An 8,111-nucleotide genomic window follows, 5' to 3' on the forward strand; every position below is an offset into this window, starting at 1 on the left:
AGTTGCTCTCAAATCCACAAAATATGAGAGTGATTCGGATGAAGATGACGATGACGAGGAGATAACATTATTTTCCAAACGGTTCAGAAAATTGATGAGGCCCAACTGAGGAAGAAAATTCAAACGCAATGAAGGCTTCAAAAATGAACCGGAGGAGAAAGACCTTATCATTTGCTATGAGTGCAAAAAGCCGAGGCATGTCAAATATGATTGCCCTCTATTGAATAAAAAAGGGTCAATCAAAGAAGAAACACAAGGCTCATGTGGCTACATGGAGCGATGAATAAGGTTCCGATGAAGAGGAACAAGAAGTTGCAAACTTGTGTTTGATGGCCATCAGGGAAAACTCTCAAGTAACCTCTAACTCATTTGATTTAGATGATTTATCTTATGATGAGTTATTAGATGATTATAATGAGTTGACTTCGGATTATAAGACTTTATTTTCAAAATATAAAAAAATGATATTTCAAAATTGAAAAATGAAAATAGTCTTATGTCCAAAACCAACAATGATCTTGAAAGTAAAGTCAAAGAATTGCAAATCAAACTAAAAGAGTTTGAAAAGAAAATTTCTGATTTGCAAAATTTACTTTCAAAGGTCAATGATGATCATCAAAAGAAAATTAATGATATTAAAACTTCTTTTGATAAAGTTGGAACAAAACGTTTTGAAAATGGAGAAAGTCCAAAAATCCAACTTTGTTAGAAAAAGTTTTAAAAACTACAATCATAGAAGTCTCCAAAGAACCTCAAATGGAAAAATCATTAGAAGTATATGGGTTCCTAAAGGACTCATTACTACTAAAGATAAGGATATCCTACATAAATGGATACCCAAGGGGACTAGGATTTTGAATACTAATGAATATGGACCCAAAAGAATTTGGGTACAAAAATCAGAAATTAATCTATGTTTGTAGGAAAAGGAGCATTGCTACAAGGAAAGGGAAACAAATTCAAATTCATAGTACCTTGATAGTGGATTCTCAAGACACATGACCGGAGATAAGAGCCGGTTCATAGAGCTTAACGCCAAAAATGGAGGAGATGTGACTTTTGGTGATAATTCAAAATGTCACATTGAAGGTATAGGTACAATAGGTAATACCTTTTCCATACAAATTAAAAATGTTTTTATATGTGAATGGATTAAAGCATAATCTATTGAGTATTAGTCAATTATGAGATAAGAGATTCAATGTCATGTTTGAGACAAATGGTTGTAAAGTCATTGACATTGCATCTAATTGAATTATGTTTGTTGGTCATAGAATAGGAAACATATACATAGTGCATTTAGATTATATAGATTTGACTAATTTATGCCTAGTTGCTAAAGATGAGCATGATAGTTGGTTATGGTATAGTAAACTAGGACATGCTAGTATGAGTGTTTTACAATAATTAATTCAAGGAGATTTAGTTCGAGGGTTGCCTAAACTAAAATTTTATAATGATAAAATTTGTGATGTTTGTGCTAAAGGAAAACAAAAGCGAATTTCTTTTAAATCTATTAATGGCGTATCCAATAGTAGAGTATTACAATTGATCCATATAGATCTTTTTGGGCCATCTAGAACAACTAGCTTGGGTGGAAAACAATATGCATTTGTCTTGGTAGATGACTATTTTAGATATACTTGGGTTCTATTCTTAAGTACTAAAGATGAAGCATTAGAAAAATTCATCACGTTTTCAAAAGTAATCCAAAATGGAAAAGGTTACTCTATAACTAGTGTTAGGAGTGATCATGGAACTGAATTTGAAAATCTTGGATTTACTGAATTTTGTAATTCTAATGGTATTAGCCATAATTTTTCAGCACCTAGAACCCCTCAACAAAATGGAGTTGTTGAGGGGAAAATAGAACTTTAAAAGAAATGGCTAGAACCATGCTTTGTGAAAACAATTTGCCAAAATATTTTTGGGCAGAAGCCACAAATACCGCTTGTTATGTTATTAATCGAGTAATGATTAGCCCTATTTTGAAGAAAACTCCATATAAACTTTTCAAAAATAAAAAGCCTAACATTAGCTATTTTCATCCTTTTGGATGTAAATGTTTTGTTTTAAACAACGGTAAAGAAAATCTTGGTAAATTTGATGTTAAAAGTGATGAAGGAATTTTTCTGGGTTATTCCTTAAATTCTAAAGCTTATCGAGTATTTAATAAAAGAAATTTAGTTGTAGAAGAGTCTATACATGTTATTTTCAATGATAAACCCCTTCCGAGAAAGGATTCTTGTGTGAATGATGATGTATGTATTATACACACAAATGACGTTAGACATGACGTTGGAGAACCATCATCAAAGGAAGAAACGAAATATAAGAAAACTCAAGATCCTCTCGACAATCCAACCATTGAAGAAAGGGAAGTCTCTTACCCAAGGGAATACAACTATGTCAAGGATGGTGAAATAATAGGTGATCCATCCAAAGGGGTAACAACTCGATCTTCTCTTAGAAATATATGTAATTATGTTGCATTTATTTCATGCATAGAGCCTAAAAATATTAAAAAAGCATTAAATGATGAACATTGGATTATGGCTATGCAAGAAGAGTTAAATCAATTTGAGAGAAATAGAGTATGGACATTAGTTGAAAGGCCTAATAATAAATCTACTGTAGGTACTAGATGAGTATTTAGGAATAAGCTTGATGAAATTGATAATATAGTGAGAAACAAGGCTAGACATGTTGCTCAAGGGTATACTCAAGAAGAAGGAATAGACTATGATGAAACATAAGCAATTAGAATGTTATTAACATTTGCATGTTTCAATGAATTTAAATTATATCAAATGGATGTTAAAAGTGCATTTTTAAATGGTTTTATAAAAGAAGAAGTGTATGTGTATCAACCTCTAGGTTTTAAAGATTCAAAATTTCCAGATCATGTTTTTAAAAGCACTTTATGGTTTAAAACAAGCTCCTAGAGCTTGGTATGAAAGATTGTCAAATTTTTTAATTGAGAAAGGTTTTTCAAAAGGGAAGGTTGACACTACATTGTTTTTAAAGCATAAAGGTAAATATTTATTAGTAGTTCAAATTTATATTGATGATATAATTTTTGGTTATACTAATGATGCTCTTTGCCAAGAATTTTCTAAGCTAATGCAGAGTATATTCGAGATGAGCATGATGGGGGAGCTCTCATTTTTATTGGGACTCCAAATCAAGCAAAGAAAAGATGTCATCTTTATCAATCAAGCTAAGTACGTTAAGGATATGCTCAAGAAGTTTGGACTGGAAAATGGGAAACCTCATGCCACTCCAATGAGCTCATCAACAAAGCTTGACAAAGATGAAGGAGGTAAATGCGTGGATGTTAAATTATATAGGTCAATGATTGGCTCTTTGCTTTATCTTACCATAAGTATACCGTACATTATGTTTAGTGTTTGCTTATGTGCTATATTTTAATCATGTCCTAAGGAATCACATTTACTAGCCGTTAAGAGGATCTTTAGATACCTTAAGGACACTCCTAGTTTAGGACTTTGGTATCCTAGAGACTCTAGTTTTAGCTTGCATGCCTTCTCTGATGCGGATTATGGAGGATGCAAAATAGATAGGAAAATCACCTCTGGTACTTGCCATTCCTAGGAAATATGCTGATTTCTTGGTTTTCAAAGAAACAAAATTGTGTTGCATTATCTACCACTGAAGCGGAATATATTTCAGCCGGTAGTTGTTGTGCACAAGTTTTATGGATGAAATACAACTTTTTGATTATGGAATTGAAGTAGGTACCATTCCTATCAAGTGTGACAATACTAGTGCAATTTGTCTCACTAAAAATCCCATCCAACACTCTAGAACTAAGCACATTGAAATTAGACATCATTTCATTAGAGATCATGTCGCTAAAGAAGTTATAGTTCTAGAATATATTGATACTTTGCACCAATTAGCAGATATCTTTACAAAACCTTTAGACAAAGAAAGATTTTGGACACTTAGGAGAGAATTAGGTTTAACCAACCTACCTTGACTTAGTGTTTAAAATAAGTTTAGCACTTTTAATTAGTTTTGGAAAACGCTTATAAAAATAACACTTTTGATTGCATTCTTTGCTATTAGTTAGGGGGAGTTTATAATTTTTAGTGAGAATTAATTATATGTTCAAATGTAGTTTAAGGATTTGATTTTTTTGATTGAACATAGTTAATTTTTCAAAATATGAGTTGCCAATCCACTAGAGCTAATTAATTTAGCATTTTTAAATGTTTAAATGGATTTTTGACATTTTTGTGCATAATGCATCGATACACTACCTAGTGCATCGATGCATCCCTTGAATGTGCATCGATTCACCATGAAGGTGCACCGATGCACGCCTTGAATGTGCATCGATGCACTCTGTTGTGCATCGATATACCGGTCATGTTTTGGGTATTAAAACCCTATTTCTTCTTCATTCTCTCAAAATCTTTCAAAATACTCTTACCGTCGTTCATCCCTCTCTCACCCTATACTCTCCATTTGCTTCAAATCAACTGTTTCAAGTCAGAATTAACTCGATTTTAAACTTCCAAACCTGCTACTATCATAAAATCGTGCAAAACATCACTACATTCCACTCAATCCAAAGATTCAAGGTAATATTTTCTAAAACCTCTGTTTTATTGATTTTTGAGCTTAGAACTAGTTTTGATTAGTTCTAGGATAAACAAATTATCGGGCATTGATTATTTAGTGATTATAAACTAGATTTTACAACCAATTTTTTCATTGGAACAATAACTTCAAAAATAATCTTTCAAAACTATGCACATTAGGATTCGGTTTAGAGAACCTTAAAATATTGCAGACTCAATTGAGTTTTGAGATTGATTATATTGCATACACGTGTTTCAAATTTGTATGTTACTCTATCCTATTCCGATTTCGTAAACCATGTCAAATCCTAAACGACCTAGGACATCGTCTAGTCACTCAAACCAAAACCGACCTCCTATTCCTCCACCTAATCCAAATCCAAATCCAAATGACCCAAATATGACCATTTTGAACTCATGTTTCAACGTACTTGTCGTAGACAGGATCTATACCATAGGTACCACACTTGTTTTGAGTCATACAAAATCCGAGAAGAGCGTATCCCTTCGATCCAAGCTATGGAAGATATGGACTTCCAATATCTTCCTACTATTAAATCCTGGAATTTTGATAAACTCTTTAAGCTCAAACTTTTTGTTTATCATCAATTAGTCTGCATTTTCTATTCCAATGCAGTATGTGTCCAAAACGAGCGTCGATCCAAAACTATAGGAATTTGATCCTATCTTTTAGGTCAATTCGTTTTTATTGACTCCGACACAATCGCTACTCATTTTGGACTAGATAACTTAGATTTATATAATCAAAAAAAGGACTATGGATTCACCCTATAAGTCTGAGGATAATGTGAGTACCCTAAGAGCTCATCATGATAGATTCCTTCATTATATGATCTCTTAGTGGTTTAGACCATCCGGAGGTAGGTACTCCTCCCTTAGGAACATAGATATATGGTGGATATACTGTATCCAACATAATAAGAAGATTAATCTTCCACATATCATCTTTAGTGAGTTGGTATATACCATAAACATTGTTCCTTCTAAGAATATAAAAACCTTGGTTTATGGTTGTTTCCTTAGTAATTTGTTTATCAAACTCGGTCTTAGGGTCTCTCTTGATATTCCCATCCATCTTCAAAACCAAATCAATCTTACTTCTTTAAAGAAAGCGGGATGAAAAAAGGATAAGGAAATGAGCCAATGGGTTTATCGTCCCAATGAGCAAACTTCGGGAGCTAGCTCTTCACGAGCTTCACCTCTTCCGGCACCGGCAGCTGACGACAATCCAGAGCTTCAACAGCTGATGAAAGATATTGACGAGGTCGTACCCGACGATGATTCTCCAGTACTAGAATCGGCACAGCAAGAGGAACAAATGCCTCCATATTTTCGGACATTTATGGAGTCATTTAATCTAAGGTTTGCTTCCATGGAGTCTCAGCTGACTGAGTTTCAAAGGGAGATGCGTGAACGTATGGATGCTCTCACATTTGAAGTACGAGTACATTATCCTCTTCCTCCCGATCTCCTATGGACGACTAGACCTACCTTGCTTTAGTTTGCTTGAATTGAACCCCGAACTCATAACTTTGAATTATGAAACATTTTGATGTTCATGGATTGTTTTTATTTTGGATGTTTGAATTTGTTAGATAATTGCTCTTAATATATATATTTGGTTTGGTTTGAATTTTCGATTTGAGCTTCATGTTTATTAATTTTTGCGTCATATACATATTAGTTACATTATGACCAATTTTTCTATTTCACATTATGAATATTGAATTATGAAACTAATGGCTAACCTTTCTCTTTATTGTGATCTTAGCAACTTAAGCTATATCTATAAGTATCAATTGGCTATGTTTTTCAAAAACCTAGTTTTAAAAATGTTTTAGAGTCTTTTTGATTTAACAAATGGGGGGGGGGAAGATTGTTATAGTAAGGGGGAGTAATTTCAAAATTGATTTAAATTGATTTCAAAAATTATTTTCATAGAAAATCTTAAAATTACTCAAATGTTTGTTATATCAAAAAGGGGGAGATTGTTGAAAACATTTTGATGTTTCGATATAACAAACTAAGTATAAATGAATTTTAAGATTTTACAAATGATTTTCTAAGTATATTCGATACAATTATTCGAATACCAAAATATTACTCCAAGTCTTTCAAAGTTCAATTTCAATCCTTACTAAAGTGTAAAATTATGTTTATACTTAAAATATTTTTGAAACAATTTTCACAAAGTATTTCGAACAAAAAATGAGCCAAATATCAAATTTTCAAATTAGTGTACCGATGCACTAACCAATGCATCGATGCACCCTTGAATAAATTGAATTTCAAATGCATTTTGTGCACCGATGCAAACCCTAGTGTACCGATGCACTAAGTCTTCCAACGGTCGAAATATTTGAATTTTACACATAGTGTACCGATGCACAAAGCCTATGCATCGATGGATCATACGCTCCCAACTGTTTTATTAATAGTTTTCACACAATAACGGCTCTATTGACTCCACCAATGATCCCCAACGTTCAGAATTGATCCAAGGAGTATTTAAACAAGCTTAGAAGCCACTGATCAACAACAATTATCAAGAATCAAGAGAGAATCAAAGAGAAAGTACCAAACCTCAAGTTTGAGCATTTTCAAGCCTATTTCATTCAATATTCATCTTTTTCTTTCAAGAACACTTGTTGTGCTTAATTGTATTATTCTTGAGTGTTCTTTCTTTGTTATAGAATTGTGCAAATATCTTGCCTTGTGAGGATTTTCTTGTAAGTTTGCAAAATTTGTATTGTTCTCTTTGGAGAGAATGTTCTCAAGAATTTGGGGTATAATCCTTGAGGGATTTGTAAGGTTACTCTTTGTCCTAAAAAGAAAGACAAATTAGTGAATTTGTGGAAAATCCTTAGTATGGATAGCTAAAGTAATGGACGTAGACTTTGGTTGAGAAAGTCGAACTACTCTAAATTGCTGTGCAAATATTTTCAATTTTCTATGAAAGCTTCCACCGAAATTTTATTGCCAATTCACCCCCTCTTGGCCTATTCCGTCGATCGATTAACTCAACATGAAACAAAATTGATAAATAGTTGTAATAGATTAACCGTATGTTAACTTGTAATCGAACCTTTAATAACGATTAACCATTTTTTAACGGTTAATCGACCGTTTAAACTAAACAATATAATTAACCGTCCATGAACAACCCTAACGATCATCCCAAATTATACGAAAAAAGAATATGATCTCATGGATTTTTTTATTTGAATGTAAATCATATAATTTTGAACGGATTTAAATTTATATTTTCATAAATTTAAATATTTAATAAATAATAATATCCCGTCAGCATGTCATTCATTCATCCTAATTATGCCCGAATGGGTTGATCACAAGTGATTGAGGCTGTGCCTTCTTCTCCAAAATCCCGTTTTCCTTTTCTCGGAAAGATACTGAGAAAATTGGCTGCCTTTCTCTTTCATCAATGAATCCATAACTCTCCGTTATCCTCTTCTTCTTCTA

The sequence above is a fragment of the Hibiscus syriacus genome, unplaced genomic scaffold (assembly GCF_006381635.1).
Source record: "Hibiscus syriacus cultivar Baekdansim isolate YM2019G1 unplaced genomic scaffold, ASM638163v2 tig00110502_pilon, whole genome shotgun sequence".
Taxonomy (NCBI): domain Eukaryota; kingdom Viridiplantae; phylum Streptophyta; class Magnoliopsida; order Malvales; family Malvaceae; genus Hibiscus; species Hibiscus syriacus.